A 21,513-nucleotide genomic window follows, 5' to 3' on the forward strand; every position below is an offset into this window, starting at 1 on the left:
TGGGCTCTCCTAACCAGTGAGTCGCTCCAGTTGTGTTTCACTGGAAGGACGCAGGCGGGTTTATCTTCTGACCGATGCAGGCTTTCCACCAGCATTGCTGCTTGGAGTCCACCACCACCAGTCCTAGGAGGTAAAGGGAAAATCTCCCTTTGTCCTTTCCAGGGGCCAGTGGGGGCAGAAGGTCCTCTGTGTTTTCCTCCCCTCTCCTCAAGGTTTTCAGTGGAGGGGAGGAAGAGCCCCCAAACCATCCTTTCATATTGTGTTTCAAACACCTGGCTGGTCTAGAAAAATCAGGGCTGAGCACGCCAAATCAGACTTAAATCCTTTCCAGGTTTATAAAGATTTTCCAAAGCTTAACTACATTTCTAATTGTCCCGCCACCTGTATTGAAATGTACTGTATGTGTTAATCTCAAATTCTTTTCTCTTTCCATAATCTTTTCAAGTTTTCCTGCACTCAGGCAGTAAATCCAATTAGGTCCATGGGTGTTAGTAGAGAGCCAAATTTACTTTTCAGCTCCAGACATTCTTTCTCTTTTTTCTTTTTCTTTTTCTTTTTCTTTTTCTTTTTCTTTTTCTTTTTCTTTTTCTTTTTCTTTTTCTTTTTCTTTTTCTTTTTCTTTTTCTTTTCTTTTTCTTTTTCTTTTTCTTTTTCTTTTTCTTTTTCTTTTTCTTTTTCTTTTTCTTTTTCTTTTTCTTTTTCTTTTTCTTTTTCTTTTTCTTTTTCTTTTTCTTTTTCTTTTTCTTTTTCTTTTTTTCTTTCTTTTTCTTTTTCTCTTTCTCTTTCTCTTTTCTTCATCTTCTTTTTATTTTTCTTGTTCTTGTTCTTGTTCTTCTTCTTCTTCTTCTCTTCTTCTTTTTCCTTTCCTTTCCTTTCCTTTCCTTTCCTTTCCTTTCCTTTCCTTTCCTTTCCTTTCCTTTCCTTTCCTTTCCTTTCCTTTCCTTTCCTTTCCTTTCCTTTCCTTTCCTTTCCTTTCCTTTCCTTTCCTTTCCTTTCCTTTCCTTTCCTTTCCTTTCCTTTCCTTTCCTTTCTCTCCTCTCCTCTCCTCTCCTCTCCTCTCCTCTCCTCTCCTCTCCTCTCCTCTCCTCTCCTCTCCTCTCCTCTCCTCTCCAAACCTCTCCTCTCCAAACCTCTCCTCTCCAAACCTCTCCTCTCCAAACCTCTCCTCTCCTCTCCAAACCTCTCCTCTCCTCTCTAAACTTCTTCTTTCCTCTCTAAACCCTTCCAGAAGTCACACCAGTAGTAGCACTCTGCTCCTCTGCACGTTCCCCTTTCTTGTGTAGGCTGAAACTGCTGGAGGTAGAGGTGTGGCAGTGATGTTTGATCTTATTTCACATTAAAACTCTTCTACCGAGGGCTGATCCCCCCACGCACACCTTCATCTTGAAGAGCATCCTACTCTATCAGTGCTCTGCGGGAATGAACAGGCAGAGTAAGGAAATACCCATTGTAAGTAGGGCTGGCAGGATCGGTCCTCGAGCAAGCTGCCATCCCCGCAGGCTGTAAAATCTGTAGCCTCCTCCAAAATAAAGGTGAACGTGATGGCGCTGCTTTTAGACAGTTCGTGCAGTTCATGCCTCAAAGCATATTCTGGTTCCAGCTGAGGATAAAACCTCACCAGGGCCAGGATTTTTGCCCGTGTCTCCCTCTGAGGAATATCTCAGAGCTGCCCGTGTTGTCCCTACGGTATTCCTATGAGGGCAGAACTAGGCACTTAAGTGCATCCTAGTCTGCAGCCTTTTGACTTCCCAAATACAAATGAATGGGAATTATGCAGTGACTGATTATATAAAAGAGAGAGGTTCTTGGAGAAGGTGTGTGCATTAGGGCCTGATAAAGACGAATCAGGTGTGAGGAGCACGCACTCCCCGAGCGGGCAGGGAAGCCGCACAATTCTCTCTGATGCACCTACTGGGATTTAAGCAAGCCCTTCCTTTTTTGTTACACACACTGAATAGTTTCCTCCCAAAATGTTTTGAACGTCACTACATGGAAGCAGCACTTCAGACCTGTTTTCTGTTGCCCACCTCAGTGCCCTGGGAAACACCTAGTCTTTTTAATGCCATTAGTTCTCAGCTCTGGGAGCTCTCACCCCAGCCCACCCAGGCAAGCTGCCCCATTGCAGGTATCCCCAGGGAAAGCACGACACTCCTGCAGTCGTGTCACCCACAGGACTTCTGGGCAACGGCCCCGTGATGAGGGAAGAGGGCCGCTCAGAGGAGGGCAGACCAGGAGCATTAAGGAGCAAAGCTTGGCATACTCTCTACATGGCATGCCCGTGCTGGGGACAGATTTTAAGTTGAAGAGCAGACAAGTAAAAGGCCCTGCCTGTGCAGGCTCATTTTAGAGGCAGTATGCATAGCAGGGAAGGCTGGAAAGGTCATGTCTGTCCCCAAGGCATGGAGAGGTCACCCAGCTCCAGCTCAGCACGGATGCGGGAGCTGGAGCGGCCAGTCTTCGGTCTGGTTCCTGTAGTGCCATCAGGCTTTTCCTTGAGAAGATATAAAGTGGACCCCTCCTCCATGGTGGCTCATGGGTTGCAGGCCGGCCATCGGAGAACCATATCTTGGCTCCTGTGGCCACAGGTACCATCACTTCCATTAGTTAACACCAGGTATCAGTGGTACTTCTTCAGGCCCTCCTTCCACAGCAGGTTGGACTGGGATACTTAGACATGGACAAGACATGGACAGCTGTGACAAAATTCAGAGAAGGCCAACAAAAAAGCTAAGAGAGTGTGTGAGAAACAGAGAGAGTAATTGAGTGTGAATAGCATGGCAGATAAGCCAGAAACATGACCAATACCTAGAGGTATGAAGAGTCAGAGGACAGGGAGGATTGTGTTAGTGGGTATGAAACTAAATGCACTCAGCTGAAATACAATGGTTGCACCCCAGCTCCTCCAGCTCCAGTATTTGTGATAATTTTAAAGACAATATTTGCTAGAGACACAAAATGGCCCACTGGGAGAACACTAAAGGTTTCTGAGGAAGAGTGGTTTCTGTACCTGCTCCTAGCTGACCTAATCATGAAGGCACTTGGCATCACCTCAATGACTAACAGCCTGCGATGTCTCTCCAGCAGCTTTCTGAGGGTCCGTAACTGTGAAGGCACACTGCCTTTGTTTCATCCACCACCCACACAGAGCACAGAAATCCTTACACCAGCAAATCAGTACGTCTTTTAAAGCCCCGGTAATGTGCTCCATGAGTATTGATCTGTTTGTCTTGCTAAGTGCTTTTCTGGCCTGCTGTATCAGGGCTTTTCAGACTATGGTAAAGGACTATCTTTTGCCCTCCTACATTACAGGGGGAAATTCTTGTGTAAGCAAGAAGTGGTTTGCATCAAAATTACTGGTGGGGGGCCATGTAAAGTGGTGCATTCAAGAGTTGGTTGTGAAGGTGGCATTATTTAGAGATTTTTCCTCTTGCTGGCTCAAATGGGATGATATTCTTTCTGCCTGCCCAATGCTGGATGTCAAAGGGGAAGGCACCTACCTTCTGAAATATGGTATGGAGCCTGGATGTCATCCCACCTGAAGGTACGCAGCCTGATCTTTGGCCAGCTGCAGGAAGAGGTGGATGCCTTGCCACTCACCTGGACCTTTCCTGGAGGCTCTCCAAACAACCCCAAGGCTTCACATTGGCTACATGCTGCCGGCTGAATACCCTCCTTGAAGTGGATCTAGGAAAGCCAAATTTCTCAGCATACCTTCAAAGCACTGATGGTGCCAGGACGCGCTCACTCCAGCTTGGCCAATGGTGTTGTGCTTGCAAGTCCCAGAAATTTGGACCTGGGCCTGGCGTAGGTGACTTGCCAACCCATCAAGGTTGTACAGATGCAAAATAGCCAGAGGAAGGACTCTGAGCACCCTGAGATTCCCACAGGTAGGATGGTTTAGGAACATAGTCATTGCCTTGCTGGGATCAGACCAAGGTCCAGTTCCTGTTTATTATCTGCTTCTTTATAAGATGGAGGATTTTAGTCCTCCTCCCTGTCCCCAGCCTATTTTAATTTGGGGTATTCTTGTGAGCATAGAAATAGCCAATACCTTTTTTAAATCCCCTAAGCTCTGGGCAAGAGTGACGTCTAACAGAGCCAGGTCTGATAGCCCAGCTGCACCTGTGTGGAAAGACTTTTCCTTTCCTTGGGTTCAAATGTCTTGCCTTTGAATTTGTAACACTGCTCTGCCCCTGCATTATAAGAGTTAGTGAGATACCAACATACCCGGTTTTACCCACGTGCAAGGCTGCTTTTATGAAAGCCCCTCCATTTAACAGCACAAGAACATGCGCCCTATGCCTATGGTTGGCCTGAGGAACCAGAGCTATTTCAAGATGTTTTGTTTTTTCCTATAGCGTGATGCAGTGAGGAGGTGATACCTGATGGTCTGCACAGCCTCCTTGCCCGGGAGAATATGAGTGGCTCCACTAGCACTGTCTTTGAGTGAGCCAGTGGTGAGCTAGTGTTGAGCTGCTCCTGGCGAGCACTGCTACACAAGTGCATGACACCTCCAAGCTGCACTCATGGTCACTCATGGTGGTTAGTAGTAGAGGCTCCTGGTTTGGTTCACTTTCTACTAAAATGGCTGGCTTTCTGCAACCACAAGAGGATGTGGTTCTTTAGAGGAGCCACTGCTACCTCAAGACCCTATGTGAATTTAACTGAGATTCACCTTGCACATTTCTTTTTGGCAGGTTACCTCAAGGGTGACTCTGTCCTATTCATATTAGGTGTCATCCTAACTGTAGTATGTACTGGTTAGCTTTGGCCCCAAGGTTGTGGCAGTGTAGTGCCATCAGCATCCAAAATGTCCTGTGGTTGGATAATGTCTGGCCAATTCATCCAAGGACACGTGACATAACCTGGAAATAACCTGAACATGCACCATGATGGCTGGGTACCCACATATTCCCCTGCTCCCGTGTCCTACCACTGTAAACAGGGATAATCCCCAGCTCATGCTCACTCGGTGCTTCTGAAAGCACCCCATGGGCTTGAATTTAAGCTCTGCTTTATGACCAAGGGAGAAGAATCCTTGCAAAGCCCCAGTAATCATAATACGTGGAGGCAGAATTGATACATGTGGGCTTTTTCTATCACTCAATTAAATGGTTAGTTTATGCAACATGCCGTCTTTTTGAATCAAAGCTGGGTCACTGTTAGGCTGAGGTAACATTAATTATTTTTCCGCTTGTCGGATCCCATGAAAAGGATGTGAAAATGGCCTGTTTATGAAAGAGTGCGGGCAAAGGCTGTGAGCTGATTATGTCAAACATATTCAAAGCTTCCTCTGCAAAAGGGATTGTGATCAACAAAGCATAGCCCACACCTGCACCCATTTCACAATGAAAGCTGTTAGGGCCATGAAGCTATTGGGGGAAAAGAGAGGTTGCATTAACCCTTTTTGGGAAGGGGGTCCTCCACTGTAAGATTTACACATGTACACACACAAAGTTGCTTTTCTCATTCCCTCAAGTGGATCCCAAGAAGATCCCAGTCTTTTCCATCTAACTTTTTTTCCTGCATGGGCTTTTCTAAGCTGGATGAAAACATCAGACTGCCGCATTTTCTCCTGCTCTTTGTTGATTTCCAAGGGAAGCTGCAGAGAGGAGCTATCTGTGCTGGAAGAGCAGGAAAGCAGTTCAAGCTCAGACCCCAGTCCCAAAAGTTCTGTTTAGGGCAATCCCGGCACCCTCAGGGTAAGTGCCTATCACACGGAGCACACTGCTGGAGCCAGGCCACCTCCTTAATAAAAAATGTAGCTGCTTGGAAGGCAGGAAGAAGAAGAGATGTGCTGTCAGAGAAAGTTGAACTGGATCCTAACTGCAGGGTACCTATCCCATTTTTTTGCAGCCCTGTTGGTTATACAGCAACTGGATAAGATGGTCTGAATTCAGTATGGAGCCTGGTTTGAGCAGGGGGTTGGACTAGCGATATCCTATGGTCCCTTCCAACCCAGGTGATGCTGTGATACACAGTTGTGTCCTCATGAATCCTCATCGCTGAGGGCAATCTTGCATCTGCTCCTCTATGAGGGACTACGGGACAGAGCAATGTGCTGTCATAGCTCTCTACAGCCTTAGTGTGTTCTTCCTTCTCTGATTTTGGTGGCAACGCTAAGGGAAATGGAGTTACAGCAAGTGTGACCTCCCTTGCCAGCCTGTGGTGAACCCCGCTAGGTCATGGTGCAAGCTCAAAAGGCAAAGCAGGAGCATTCATTCAGCATTTTCCTGCAGCATGCCAGGAATTGTGCCAGGGGAGAGCTGAATGCTCAACTTCTGCACACAGAACCCCAATACCTGCCCAGAAATACTCCTCTTTGGAGAGAGGGTCACAATCCCAACTGTGTGGGAATTTTCAGTTCACACTGTTAGCTAATACGGATGAGCTCTCCATGAGCAGATGAGAAGACAAACTCCCTTGAAGTCAACTGAAGTCGACCATTGCACAAGGGAGGTAAGATCTACCACAGGATACAGATGATGCTAAAACTTCAAGTTCCTGTTCATGCTTCCTGTGGTTCAACAGATTTCACTGGCTCTATCCTCTAAATCCTTTCTGTCTTCTGTGCCAAGGCAGTATTGTTTTATGGTGTCCTGGTTTTGGATGGAATAGAGTTAATTTTCTTCACAGTAGTTAGTATGGGGCTATGTTTTGGATCTGAGCTGAAAACAGTGTTGATAACACAGGGATGTTTTAGTTACTGCTGAGCAGTGCTTACACAGAGTCAAGGCCTTTTCTGCCTCTCACCCCACCCCACCAGCGAGGAGGCTGGGGGTGGACAAGAAGCTGGGAGGGGACACGGCTGGGACAGCTGACCCCAACTGACCAAAGGGATATTCCATACCATAGGACATCATGCTCAGCATGTAAAGCTGGGGGAAGAAGAAGGAAAAGGGATATGTTCAGAGTGATGGCGTTTGTCTTCCCAAGTAACCGTTACGTGTGATGGAGCCCTGCTTTCCTGGAGATGGCTGAACACCTGCCTGCCCATGGGAAGGAGTGAATGAATTCCTTGCTTTGCTTTGCTTGTGTGCGCAGCTTTTGCTTTCCCTATTAAACTGTCTTTATCTCAACCCACGAGTTTTCTCACTTTTACTCTTCCGATTCTCTCCCCCATCCCACCGGGGAGGAGTGAACGAGTGGCTGTGTGGGGCTTAGTTGCTGGCTGGGGTTAAACCACCACAGTCCTTTTTGGTGCCCAATGTGGGGCTCGAAGGGTTCGAGATAATGACAGATTTGACTGGAATGTGGTAGATCAAATTTATAGCTGTTCTTGCTGTTTAGCTATTAATCGGCAGGCTCCTGTGCTTGCCACGGGGCTTGCTTGCCTTACTGTATATTAGAGTCTAGGGCTCGTTAGTGGCTGCTTTTTGCTTTCGCTGCTGACTCTACTGCTGTACTGCTGATCACCTTACTCTGCTGTGCCTGGGAACATTTTGATAACAGCAATGGCCATGCGCCTGGGCTGGCAGATAGCCAGGGCATCGCTGCTGTTTCTGTGCTGCTGTACTGGACAGGCTGGAACTCCAGTATGAACTCCAGTTAAAGGGACTGTGACCTGTGGATGAGTCCATGTGGGAGCAGGACACCCCAAAGCATCTGTGGCCATGGTTAAGCCCACGTCAGAGCAGGTACATCTCAAAGCGTCTGTGGCCGTGGTTATGTCTGTGCCGCAGCAGGTATACCTCTGAAGGGATTGTGGCCCAAGGATATTTCCATGCTGGAGAAGGTGCACCTTGAAACATCTGGGGCTGTGGATAACTCCATGTTGCAGCAGGTACGCCTTGAAGCATCAGTGGCTGTGCATGAGGTCATGCTGGAGCACCGCAAAGCGTGTGGCCATGGATAAGCCCATGACAGAGCAGGTACACCCCCGGGGGGACTGCAGCCATGGGTAAGGCCATGTTGGAGCAGGTTTACTTCTGAAGGGACTGTGGCTGTAGGTAAGGCCATGCTGGAGCAGGTATACCTCTGAAGGGATTGTGGCCCGTGGCTAAGGCCATGCTGAAACAGGTGCACCTCAAAGTGACTGTGGCTGTGGATAAGTCTATGTCACAGCAGGTATACCCCTGAAGAGACTGTGGCTCATAGATAAGGCTCCACTTGGAGCAGGTACTCCCCTAAGGGACTGCAGTCTGTGGATAAGTCAAAGCTGGAGCAGGGGCAAGGGGAGGAGTTCATTGCAATGTTAAACCTGATGGTCTGGTCCAAAGGGACCGGGGGTGGAGATTATAATGGAAATACCTTTAAATTGTTGTAACCCATGATTTAAGTTGCATGTTATAGGAATTACTATAGCAGGAACCCCCCGAACCAATGGGTGACAAGCCTTACAAGAAGCAAGTGCAGCAAGTGAGCCAACCTGAGCTGGCTTTGGTGCCCAATAACTCCATGCAACACACCACCTCTCCTGTCCTGAGTGATCACCATAACAGATGGACCCCAAAGTCATGGACTAAATGAACTCAGTGGACATTTTGTGGACATTTGTGGACTTTTTACACACATTTCACAGGGGTGGTCCATAGACTAAGGGAATGATATCTGTGTCTTATATCAAAGGATGGGAAGGGTGGTGGTGGGTAGTCAGCATGTATTGGATAGCGTGAAACCTGAGCATGATGTAAATGGTATGGAATAAGGGGTGGATACTGTCCTGGTTTTGACTAGGATAGAGTTAATTTTCTTCATGGCAGCTAGAATGGGACTCTGTTTTGGATTTGTGCTGAAAACAGTGTTGATAATACAGGGATGTTGTAGTTACTGCTGAGCAGTGCTTACACACAGTCCAGGCCTTTTCTGCTCCTCATCCCACCCCACCAGTGAGTAGGCTGTGGGTGCACAAGAAGTTGGGAGGGGACATGGCTGGGACAGCTGACCCCAACTGACCAAAGGGCTATTCCATACCATAGGACGTCATGCTCAGCATATAAAGCTGGGGAAGAAGAAGGAAGGAGACAACATTTGGAGTGATGGCATTTGTCTTCCCAAGTAACCGTTATGCGTGATGGAGCCCTGCTTTCCTGGAGGTGGCTGAACACCTGCCTGCCCATGGGAAGGAGTGAATGAATTCCTTGTTTAGCTTTACTTGCATGTGCAGCTTTTGCTTTCCCTATTAAACTGTCTTTATCTCAACCCATGAGTTTTCTCACTTTTACTCTTCTGATTCTCTTTCCCATCCCACCGGGGGGGAGTGAGTGAGCGGCTGTGTGGTGCTTAAGTTGCCAGCTGGGGTTAAACTATGACATATGGGAAGACCTCAGACAGTCCTTTAATTCAGCAAAACTTCTACTGATTAATGTAAGAATTCTGCCTTAATAAGGATGCTATAGACTAATTGCATTTGTTCTAATTAACCCTCCTGAGGGGAGATCTAGAAATGCCCTACTAAACTTTGCATACTATAAAACCAGATTAAGGAAAATCTCTTCCTGACTCTTTTCAAGGTTGAAGTTTTCCCTGATTCATTGCATATCATGATGGCAAAAACCTGCTCCTCTTGTAAGTATTAAGACACTTCCAGAATTATTTTCCCATGTGTGCTCATTTAAAATGATGTTGGTATAGTTCTACCCTAAGTTTGGAGCAAAAGTAATTACACATCACAATAAACCTCTAAAACTCTGATATTTTAATATCTTCAGGTTGGGCTTTAGAGTCTTTAAAGATAAAATGCTATAAAAAGCATTGGCTAAATGATTTGACTGGGTTGTAGTCTTTGGTTGGATCGTAATCTAATCTCTGGGCCATGTTAATTGGAAATGAGTAAGAAAGTAGGGCACATTACAAAGAGGTGTCTAACTCCAGGTAAGGCGGCAAGTAAGTCATTTTCCATTATCAAATGTTCTAAAAGATACTTTAACCTTGTTTGGAAACAAACAATCAAACAAAACCTCCAAATACCTAATCTAGCAATCCTCATAATTAGCATGGAGCAAGGAAAAGTGAGTTTGGTAAACATAAACTCAGCTAAGAAACTATTCTTGATTAATGTGAACAGCAGTCATCAGAATAATTGTTTTCTTTTAAAAATCATTCTTTTTGCTGTTGATAATTTACATCCTTTCCCTCAGGAGTTTAAAATAGCTTCAAATATTTAAAAGGAATGGAGAATGAGAACACCTTAGTTTAACAAATGCTACGAGCTCTTTTCACAGCATAATGAAAGCCATATTATAAATGATGGAGAATAGTCACTACTGGATTATAATTATGTTTAAATACCCTAGATCTCTCAATAGTGTTTGTGAAGGTCATTATACAAATCAGACTATGGCTTTCTGCACAATAGTTGATTCAGTCATGAATACACCTCTTTAGAAAACCAGAATTTCCTACTTGCAGGAAATCCACTTATTTCAATTATTTATTTCTAAAACTGGAATTAAAAGCCAAAATACCATCATTTTCCTGGAAATAACACCCTGGAAAATGTTCACAAATTGAAAAAGTCAACATGCAGACATATTTTCAATATATTTTTCCAAAATCTCAGTGTTCTAATGCTCTAAATAGTAATTCAAGCCAAAATGTTTTATTTTTATGTTGTTTTTTTTTCTTAGGAAAAAAATAAAAAATGCTTTTTAAACTGATAATTAGTCATGACAATTTTGAGGGGAGAAAATGGCGAGATAGGACCAAACCAGCTTCAAAAGGGACTTAGAAATGATTGTGGAAACATGTGAAAATGAACCCTGCCTGAAGAAAAGTTTGTTTTCCGGATCTGTCATTTAAAAGCAAACTCCTCCCCTGGCTGACAGCAGATGCTAGTGCCGATGGCCCTGTTGGTCCCTAGCGACTGCTGCAGCTTCTTTCCCTCCCGTCTCTCCTGCAGGTTGGACTTCTCCAGTTCCAGGCACTGTGAGATTGTGCCGGTGCTGTGTAGGCTGGTTTGGACGCTATTGCAACATCGCTAGCAAGACTTCTTGAGCAGTCCTCTGCTACACCTGGAGACTCATTTTTTTTCTGAAGAACATTTCTGCTGCTGGATGCTACTGAGGTGTAGCATGCTTAAGGGCCAAATAGGTGAGGCTCATCTGATCAGAGGTAGGTGTCTGCCAGCCAGCTCCTCCATCTGAGCTAGCCCCCAGGCTTCTGTTCTCATCAGAGGAGCGGAACTGGATTTCTCAGAGCCTGACTCCATCGCTCTTTAATTCAACATCTGCATCTGACTGATGAAACATGCCCTACTTTGCTTTGTTGACTATGGAGGTATAAAGGTGAGATGGACAGCTCAGAAGTAGACATCTACAATGCAGACATCTGCAATTAGGCAAGATGAGTCCTGACTATCTATCCACAACTGATTTGGCTATTCCTCTTCCTTTTCCTTGGAAAACCACTGAAACGCCAGCCGACCAGGCCAGGAGCAGGAAAGCTCCTCAGGCACTGCCCATCACATTTACCGCCTTTGACATCTGGGACTGTGAGCACTGTGAGCTGCCTTTCCTCAAGCTTTTTCCCTTTCAGTGTGGAACTGAAGTGAGGACTCAAACCCTGTAACAGCAAAGATGTAGGAACTCTGGTGTGTATACAACTCCAGCTAAATTCTATAGGGGCCACTAACAGCACAGCTTTTTATGGGTTTGAAATATATACCCTGCATTATTCATTCCCATGTGAATACCACACCCTTGAGGAACACCAGGGACCCCTCACAGCCTGGCCCAGAAAGCCCAGTGACCCTGTGCAGGTCATGTCCAGAAACCCTGTCCTCAGTCTGGGGGTGGTCAACTCTGACGTCAACTCAACAACTGTGAAACACAAACGGAGTCCCACGGTCATCTGCAGATTGCTTGGCAGCCAAGATAGCACCAACATCTCAGAGGGAAGGAGAGGATGGACAATTATCTGTTACCTCTTCCTCCTGGGCATCCCCCCTGTCCTCCTCACTGATGGTGTTTTTTCATGCCGTGTATTTTTTTTTGTTGGAGTTTAGTCCCAGACAGGTAGGGAATGGAGTCAAAAGGTAACTGCTTGCTTCTCTTTGGATTTTAACCCAGAGGTGTAGCTTCTCCACCTTGTTTGTATTTCTCCTTTTTCCATGGCTTTCTCCAACATCTCAAGTGGCAGATGTAGTTACTGTTCAAAGGAAATGCCAGCAGGTCATTTAATGACTTTTCCTCTCCTCCAAGGGCTTCATTCTTAATTATACATGGAAAGATACACAAGAGATTATAACAAGAGGAATAGCAGGCAGCCAAAACCAAACTGATTTATGTATAGTGTGTGACATATGGCAACATAAGACAAGATCTCTGGCTTATGGGCATTTTGGCAAGACACAAGGTGGATCCTATGGCAACGCCTTGTGTTTGCACAGCTCCCATTTCTGCTGCTCTGTCCTGTTTTGTCTTTCATCTCTCATCTTTAGGCCTTCAGTGAGAGGGCCCCAATCTTCCTTGGCCAGTTGTGACTTAGACATTGCTTAGACACATGCCCACAGCTGAGAGCCACACTGCTTCAAGCCGTTCAAGGGATAAAGCATCTCAGAGAACATTTTTGTCCCATTTTTCTAGACTTTAAATGGAGATAGTGATACGTACCTCTGTTATCCACCTCAAAGGGTAGTGTGAGGGCCAGATAGTGTCTTAAAGCACCATCTAGCTGTTGGGTATTTTTCTTATCATCAGGAAAAGGAAGAACATAAGGGCAGTCAGTCTGGCTCAGATCACCCCTCTGCCTCTGGACCAGTCATCTATCTCCAACAGGGCCAAGAGCAGGAGATTGGGGAATAGAATCATAGAATAGTTTGAGTTGGAAGGGACCTTTAAAGGTCATCCAGTCCAACCCCCCCTGCAATGAGCAGGAACATCTTCAACTAGATCAGGTTGCTCAGAGCCCCGTCCAACCTGACCTTGAATGTTTCCAGGGATAGAATGTCTACCACCTCTCTGGGTAACCTGTGCCAGTGTTTCACCACCCTCGTCGTATAAAATTTCTTCCTTATATCTAGTCTGAATCTACCCTCTTTTAGTTTAAAACCATTACCACTTGTCCTATCACAACAGGCCCTACTAAAAAGTCTGTCCCCATCTTTCTTATAAGCCTGAAATAAGGTGTCTCCAGAGCCTTCTCTTCTCCAGGCTGAACAACCCCAACTCTCTCAGCCTTTCTTCATAGGAGAGGTGTTTCATCCCTCTGATCATTTTTGTGGACCTCCTCTGGACCCGCTCCAACAGCTCCATGTCCTTCTTGTGCTGAGGTCTCCAGAGCTGGATGCAGTACTCCAGGTGAGGTCTCACCAGAGCAGAGTAGAGGGGCAGAATCACCTCCCTCGACCTGCTGGCCATGCTGCTTTTGATGCAGCCCGGGATACGGTTGGCCTTCTGGGCTGCCAGTGCACATTGTTGGCTCATGTCTAGCTTTTTGTCCATCAGTACCCCCAAGTCCTTTTCCGCAGGGCTGTTCTCGATCACATCATCCCCCAGCCTGTATTGAAACCGAGGATTGTCCCGACCCAGGTTTAGGACCCTGCACTTGGCCTTGTTGAACCTCATGAGGTTCACACGGGCCCACTTCTCCAGCTTGTCCAGAGGGATCTGCTCCAGAGGGAAGGGGTATCAGGATAAGGCAAGACCCTTGTCTTTACCTTTATGCAGACTTCACTTGTTTCCCACTAAGCTGAAATAATAATAAAGGATTCGTTATCCCCTTAACTACCATTCTTTTCCTTTCTTCATCCCCAGCTCCCTGGAAATAAGTCACCATATGAGACGGGGAAGGCAGGAAGCATTTGCTATCAATGGGAAGAGCAGCTCTCAGTCAAAGGTAGTGGGGCAAACTTGCTTCCTACAACCAGGAAGGGAGTGGAAATTTCCATGGGGCTGGTGCTCATGATTCCCAGCAGTCTTGTCTGCAAAACCTCTACCTTTGATTCCAGGGTCTCCACACAATGGACTTTTTATGCATTGTTCCGCCTTTGATAACTACTGCCAGGTTATTTTTCTTATCTGACTTAGGAAAGATCTAACAGGATCAGTTAGCTAGCTCCAGGGTAGGTTCTTTGAAAAGCAATGATTTAACAAGGCTTTCTTTTACCTGCTCTTGGGGTTCTCCAAACTTTCTGGTTTATCCAGCTCTCTGAGACACAGCACTGCTCTCAGCGATGCCCGGACGGGCTTGGATGAGGTGCTGGCACAGCCTGACCCATGGCTGTAATTCATCCCTCAGCGGGGCCATGCTGATCCTCGCTGCAGAGAGCATCTCCAAACACAGCTTGAAGACAAGGGGAAGTCTCTTTGGGGAGCATGGAGGTCCAAGGTGTTTGGAATTAGCAAGGGGGTAAGCACTGAGTTAATCTGTACTAAAAGTGGCTGCCAGAAAGCTCTGGCTGTGCCTGCATCTCTCCTTTTGGCCTCCTCATAGCCCTCTGTGATGGTGGAGGGAGAAATGATCTCTGCTCAGCCAGAGCTGAATGTCAGTAAACACTCAAATGCTCAGCTGGCTTAAGTTGGACGTGAAGTTGCATGGTTTACTGGGATGGAGAGGAGATCAGCAGCCATATGAGGGTGATTATGAACGAGGCCCCCACATTGAGAAGGATGGCTGGGAGAATCAGAGGGACACAAGCCCGCAAGGTCTCAGCAAACGTCAAGGCACCTGTGTCTCCTCCATGGGAAATGCAGCCGCATGGGGCATGCCAGTTGGCGAGAGGTCTAGCTGGAGAAGCTGTGATGTGAAACCGGTGGTTTGTGGCACTGTCAAAAACAGAGTGGCTCACGAAGGGGTTGCATGCTTGAGCAGACCCAAGCAATTCACAGTCAGAGCTATCAAAGCAATGACCCAGCTCCTTTAACACGCTGTCTAAAATCATGTTCAGAAACTTTAGCACAAAATTTTAATGCTCCATTTTATCGTTACAGACAGGCTAACAGTGATGCCTTACGTTTACATGTCACCTTCCACACCAGAGACTCCCATTGGGAAGGTCTAGAGTGAGTTCAAGGGACTTTGGGGACTAACAGCATTATGTAAAATGTACATACAGGCACACAGCAGCTCAATGAAGTAAAATCCTGGTCTCCTTCCAAAGCTGGAAACGTTTTAATGGGGGAGGAAATGATTTCACCCACTATGGACACACAGAGAGGTTTGGAGTCACTGAATTCACTGTCTCTGCCTAAGCTAGTGCTCTCCCTGTAGCCCCATTGAGTAAGGGGGAGACAGAGGCATCCCATCCACCCCAGCGAGACCTCACACCTTCCTCGGGCTCCTGCTCTTCTCCTTCACCCTCAGAGGAGACCAAAGAAACTAGTCCGCAGCAGAGCCTCGACCTTCAGATGGCTGAAGGCGGGGAAGGTAAATCCAGCTCACGTGTGCCTGAAATGCACCTTCACATGTTCATAGGGACTTCTAGCTAGTGTATTCAAGATTGTCACAGGCTTTTTTTTCCTCACCACCCACTGAGAGGCAGAGAGTCAGATATTAACATCTTTGAAAATATGTCAGCGCCTCAATTCTTTCAAGCACCTAATTCCCCTTAGAATAAATTTCTATTGGGATTTAAGTGCCTAAACGCCTATTCCTGACATGCTTAAGGTGATACAAAAGGCCCATAACAGAGCAGAAGAAGGGTTCACAAGGATATCCTTCCCCTCAGCTCTGACCAGTCTGGTGTGGGGTTGGACAAGATCAGACGAGAGGTGGAAGAGCTGTGAAGTTCAACACAAGTCCAGTCCCGCATGCCCCATGTCGTGATTTCATTGCTGTGAGGAGACAGGACAAGGGTTTTTATAGTTTTCCAGTGTTAGCTGGTGTGGCAGAGCTGCCTGGCTCCAGGTACCATGGCATAGAGGTCCTTATAGGTGGCACTGGTAGACAGAAAATGGAAATTCGGTGAAAGAAGTGGATTTTAGGGCATGGACTGGGAAACCAATAGGGAGTCAGTTATGTAAGCAGAACTACTCATTGGAAAACTCCACTTACCCTGAGAACCGCAGATGTAGGTCTCAAGACAGACCCGTAGCTGTTGTAAGTTGTTATAACCACTCCTGGCCACGGAGAGTAGCTGAGGACCCCTGTGGTGCTGAGGGCAAGGGAGCAACCTCTCCTACTCAAGAAGATGCCATGGTGGTGGGTCTTTGTGAAAGGGAAAGGCGGCTTTTTGTGTCCTCAGGTTTGCTTCCAGACCTTGACCCAATCTAGCCCATCCGTCTTCCCAAAGGACGCCTGCTTAGTGATTACTTCTCCTTGCTCTCACAGTGCCCTGCATTGCTTATAGCTCCAAAGGGCTGGAAACCCATTGCCTGCAGTGCCTCTAAACCTCTGCTCAGCAAATTCTAACGGTGGCTTAACATCACAGACCTGTCTGCGGTCTTGCTGAATGACAGCCAGCGAGCCTTGAACGTGCCCAGAGAGGTCATCATCCAAACCAGGGGAAGGCGATGGACAAAATTGTTGTTCAGCTGCAAGAAGGTGGAGAGGAGCTCCAGTGCCAGGAAAGCCCTTCATGGCAAAGAGGGGGTCCAGACAGCAGAGAGGAAAGGACGGTGTCGGGGGAGAGAGGGGGCTGTGGGAACAGCACAGGGCAAGGCTTGCAGCGATGGGGCTGCCTGTCTGCTGCTTGCTGGGATGCAAGCCATTTGTCCAGATTAGAGCTGGTGATACAGCAAAGCTCTTTCTCTCTTTATTTTTTATATTCAGACAGATAGGGTGTTTCTTTGGTTGCCATATACAACTCATTTCAGATCTCATGCCAGAGGATATTCGATACGAGATCTAAACAATGCTATGTGTAAATTCATAATGCTGTCTGTGCTGGAACATGTTGCATGACTTTGAATCTCACTGTTAGTGCCATGAGATATACCTTAATACAATCAAATGTAACACACCCAGCTAAAGAAAAGATGTGACACCTTTGCTGTAAAGCTAACAGAAAACTAGACAAAAGGGAACAAAACCCAATTTGGCAAAGCCTCAGTCAACTCAGAGAAAACTCAGTATTCGTAGTGTGTAAGTACTCACAGTACCCAACACAGAGGGTAAGGAGAGACTTCTCTGAGCAGAAAGGGAAAGGAGGCTTTGGCAGCAAGGTACATTAGATAACATTGCTCCTGATCTTGCCTGAGATTCACACTCTGCTCCGAGGCTGGGAACATCTCTCCTGGATTCACCTGTCTGGATAAAGAGACTCCTGCCTCCAGCTCTGCATTGCCTCCCTTCCTGCCCAGGGAGTTGCATTGGAGGTCCCGCTCTTTAAAACTTTTCCTTAATAGGATATATATAGGGCAGCTTGCAGATAATGTACTCATAGTTAGGGAGGACTGCTCACTGTCAGATAGGAGAGTCAGTGTGCCTCCCATGCACGCATACCTCCATATGGGTTCTGTGCAGTCGTGACAGCTGGTGCACACATAGCTGAGCTGGATTCCACATCTATGGCAATTAGTAAGTTCTCTGCCATTGCAGATGCTGGAACCCTAAGGTGTTTCAAAATACATGTAGTCATCCGAGTTTCTTCTCACAGAGATTTCTGCCTTCCCCATGTGTGTTTGGCTGTTGGTGGAGGGGAAAGCTTCTGTAGATTAAATATGGAAATCTGCTTATGCAGAAATTAGGGTATTCAAAATTCCCTACAGTTTCCAGATCACTTCAGTTTCCTTCCCCTCCTTTTCCAAGCATACTTTCATTTGGCTGTCCATCCCAGAATAGGATGTAGCACATCCCCTGCAAAGGCCTTGTGGTGCGTTGATGGAGCAGGGTGCCTTCAAGCAGGTTCTTGATTAGACAGCAAGATGGGCATCATGTATTAAAAGGTAATTGCTTTTGCATGGTTTCCTGTACTTTTTAAGTGTGTACAAAAAGATACCCTTAGTATATTTTCCTGTTCATGTTCAGCATCTTCCAAATGATCATTTAGTGCACAGAACATGAAAATACAGAGGAGACACTCTGAAACATGCCCAGTGAATGTGAGCACACAGCCAATGTTCTGCAGTAGTTTGGTGATCTTCTTCATACAGGTCCAGCACTCCCTGTCATTCACTTATGTGGGGAAGCCCATGGTCATTTTTCATACCTGGCCCTATAAAATTAATTCAATTGGTTGTGATTGTGTCACACCTGAATAGCCTGCAACATTTTTTTGAGATGAACTACAGAATCGTCTCATCCATCATGGCGGAGAACGGGATTTCTGGCATCTGGTTTCACATTTAGATGTTCAAGAGATTTGTCTTGCCATCAGTATGGATTTTTGCATTATGACTGAGCATCAGCCTTGTCACTGTATCTCTTAGCCTTTGTATGGGAGTTATCTTACAAAATGACAGCTGTCACCAAAGCTGGTGTAGAAAGGGATGGGTATAGGAAGAAAGGGCGGTGTGTGATGAAAAATGTGTGTGTTGCTATAAGTGAATCAGATGGTTTGACATCTTTTCCTGCAAAAGTAGCTCTCTGTGTCCCAACAGCTACCTTCCCAACTTGCAGCCATTTCTTTTTATCAGGCAAATGAGAGTTTGACTCTGTTTCTCTGCTGCTTCACCACTATGGGAGCTTTCACACTCAGAGCAGTTTTGTGGTCAGAGCACTGGGCTAGTAAGCAGAAAATTAAGTTGTGGCTTTGGAATAGATACTACATGCCTGTGAGTCAGCTCCTCATCTAGAAAATGAAGATATTGATACCTTCTTATTCTGGTTGATTGTCTTCTGTGCTTGTCCTTGAAGATCTCTTTGGTTGCAGAGTCATTGCTGGGAGGACTCTGACTTTGGTCAGCCCCAGAGCCACTGCTGTATCCCTTCCGTCCCTCCACACCAGCCTTCACAGCCCAGCAGGTAAGTTCCTCTGCAACGTGCTGATAATAATTGCTTGTTCCTTAAGACATCGTCCAAAGATGCTGACACAGCATTTTGTTATTGGGACGATGCTTCTGCTGTGAGACAGAGCTTCTGACCAGCCCAGAAACACACTTTTGTTTCATTTGTCAATTGTTAAAATACTTTGGCTTGCTAAAAATGGAAAGATTTGTTCAGTGCTGGGCACAAGGCAGGGACAAGGGGCGAACCATGGTGATGACCAGGTGTGTTGACTGTGAAAGCCCTTATGCATGGAAGAGGAAGGGTTTTTTTTGTACAAGACAGGATCTCATGTGTGTTCAATACACACCAGAGACGGTCAATAGCTCACCTTGAGAAACAAATATCTTCCCTTCCCAAAAACTTCTCTGAGACAGTAAGATGGCTCTGCCTGCAATTTTAGTAAACCCTATAGATATTATTTCACATGCCATTTGACATATGCTGAAAGAGTTACTCTGCCCGTCCTGTTCCTCACAATTTTGTTAATGATTCAGTACAAAATGTACATGCAGGGTACAGTGAAAATCAACAGAGAGAGCAAAGTAAAATCCAAATGCAGGTAACAATTAACTGTGGATAAAGAGCCATTATAGTCACCATCTAATGACTTGCAGAGACCACACTTTATTAAATAACTGCTTATTTCCCTCTTAAATTGATCCCACTTCAGGTTCCCTGCTGCTTTTTGCAGCTTTTACAAATAACAGAGTAGTAAATCTCAGCTCTAAGAGGTGGAATTTTAAGAGACTCACCACTATGTCTTCCCTGTGTCTTTTATCTGCTGGAGGAAGCTCTAATTACAAGTTTGAGTTCAGGCTCAGAGGAATGAGTGGATGCATTTAAGAACTCAGCCCTGGATTTTGAAGGTTGGAAGATCTTTGGGCAAAGTCAGCACTTCCTTCAAAAATAAATAGGCTTGGACACTCTTGGGGCTGAAGTTAGAGGGCTCAGATCAAGCAGCAGAGACATGCGAGGAAGGATTCAGTACTGCAGACCATTCTGCAAGCAAAGCAGTTGGCTTCAGGGGGACCTTCCTGGATCATAAGGATAGCAGGTTGCAGAAAAAACTGAGTCTGTGCATGGAGCAGAAGACTGGTATTATCTCATCAAAAGAGTGACTTTTAGTTCACACCTAGGTTCTCAGAAGTGTCTGCTCTCCCTTCCACACAGCGGATGATGTGTGAAGCAATAGTGATGGAGACCGACCATTGAGGATTCAGTGTGAGGGGCCACCAGCACATTGGAGGAAAGGGATTCAGAATGAGCTTGCCAAGTCAAAGATTCAGGCTGGAGAAAACAAAGTGTTCTTACTTCAATTGCATAGATATACAATGCCTGGTTGGGTAGTAGTCTTCGTGACAGGACCTGGGGATTAGGCTGGTTGAAGAGTTGAATGGAAGTCAGCACATTGTCAAAGCAGCAAACACCATCCTGGGAAGTGTAAACATCAACCCCTTGAAGCAATCCTTCAGTCCCTTCAACACCAGTGTGGGTTTGCTGGAATAGGATTTCAGTTTCTCAGCATAACCATCCAAAGAAGGTGTGGGTCACTGGAGAGAGGCTAGAAGTTGTTAACAAAAACATGTCTATATCAGTCATAACCTACACGGAAAGACTGGGCAAACTCGGATTGCTTAGCCTAAGAAAGAGAAAACCGAGTGGGAATAGGCTCATGGCCTTTGAATGTGTAAAAGGCTGCTATGGAGAAGAAGGGAATGGTCTGTTCCCCATGTCCATAGAGCAGCACAAGCAGTAATGGTCTCTGAACTCATTTTAGCCATTAAGAAACCTTTCCAGCAGTCAGGTCAGGAAGCAGTGGAGTAGTTTTGCTGAGCAGGCTGGGATGTCTGCATCACTGGACATCTTCAGAAAGTGTACCCAACCTGTGGAACAACCTTGAGGTGTGGAGATAGACTTTTTGAGGTCCCTTCCAGCCCAATGGTGATGCCAAAAACTGAGGCATTGGTTAGAGAATTGGATTTCTAATACCTCTGCACTTTTTTTTCCTATAATTTTTAAATTGCGATAGCAGAATTCATGCTCTTGGCTTGACAATTTTAATCAGAGGAGAAGCAAACTAACAGCATTAGGATTACCTGTGCACTGCAGTTTGCCAGACCAGGATATAAAAGACATAATTTATAAAATCACGATATAAACCCCAAAGTTCCTGAATCTGAAGAGGAGCTGAAGCCCTCTGTTAAGTCTTTGTCATATCAAAATCATGAGCGAGAATATAATCCTGCAGTTCAGTAAGCCTTCAGCGTGTGTGTACTTAGTCCTCTACTATGAATGTACGTGTGTTTGTATACTCTCTCATTTTCAGACTTTTTTTTTACTAGTGGTAATGGTGTAGTACTGAGTGTAGAGTGGAATCTCTGTTTTCCAATAAATATTTGTTCTCATTCAAAAGTGAATGTTTATTTAGCCATCCTCAGGATGAGGCAGGCTCCATTCAGAATAGATATGTAAACACGTTTTAGTAGCATGACTCATCACTGAACTTTTAACTGTATACATTTTTAATTGTGACTGTGTTAAGATTAGAGACAAATTATATGCTATTTCTTCTGGTTTTTGAGATACTGGCAAATTTAACAATCATTTACGTATCTACATTCACTACATTTCTGCTTACACAAAGTTAAAACCGCATGACCTAGACATGTATGATGTAGCATATACAGTGAACTGCACGTTTTTAAA

This window comes from Ciconia boyciana, chromosome 5 (genome assembly GCF_034638445.1).
Source record: "Ciconia boyciana chromosome 5, ASM3463844v1, whole genome shotgun sequence".
NCBI lineage: Eukaryota > Metazoa > Chordata > Aves > Ciconiiformes > Ciconiidae > Ciconia > Ciconia boyciana.